This window comes from Octopus bimaculoides, chromosome 3, assembly GCF_001194135.2.
Source record: "Octopus bimaculoides isolate UCB-OBI-ISO-001 chromosome 3, ASM119413v2, whole genome shotgun sequence".
Taxonomy (NCBI): Eukaryota; Metazoa; Mollusca; class Cephalopoda; order Octopoda; family Octopodidae; genus Octopus; species Octopus bimaculoides.
Window position 1 is genome coordinate 149,773,398 of NC_068983.1, and position 859 is coordinate 149,774,256.

Below are 859 nucleotides of genomic sequence, written 5' to 3' on the forward strand. Positions count from 1 at the left end.
TGGGCCCAGCTTACAGTGAGAGCGCATGGCTTAGTAGTTTGGGTGTTGCACTCACAATCTGGTGATCGTAATTTCAATTCCTTTTACTCTTTTACTCTTCTATTTGTTTCAGTCATTTGACTGCGGTCATGCTGGAGCACCCCTTCAGTCGAACAAATCGACCCTAAGATATTCTTTGTAAGCCTAGTACTTATTCTATCGGTCTCATTTGCCGAACCGCTTAGTTACAGGGACGTAAACACAACATCAGCAATTGTCAAGCGATGATGGAGGGACAAACACACAAACACACACACATATATATATACGACGGGCTTCTTTCAGTTTCCGTCTACCAAATCTACTCACAAGGTTTTGGTCGCCCCGAGGCTATAGTAGATGACACTTGCCCAAGGTGCCACGCGGTGGGACTGAAACCGGAACCATGTGGCTGGTAAGCAAGCTTTTTACCGCACAGCCACTCCTGCGCCTATATACATATATATATCAGGTCATCCCATAAGTTCTGTCCAATTTTACTTTTTTTAAAATTGAATGAAATTTAAAAGTATTTTAGAATGTCTAATAGAATTAAAAATTATTTTTATGCATTTGTGTACATTTAAACTAATTAAGTATTATTTTACCGAATAATAGAATTAAAATTTCTTTGATTAAAACCCTTTCTAACATGGAAGTATCCAAAGAGCATTTATGGCAGATAATGCTTTATGAATACAAAAAAAGGAAACTCTGCAGCCGAAGGGACTCGAAACATACCCTCAGTTTATGGGAAAGAATGCTTGAATGAAAGAACTTGCAGAAGATGGTTTGCAAAATTCAGAAGTGGAGATTTCAGCCTTGAAGATGAAGATCGAAC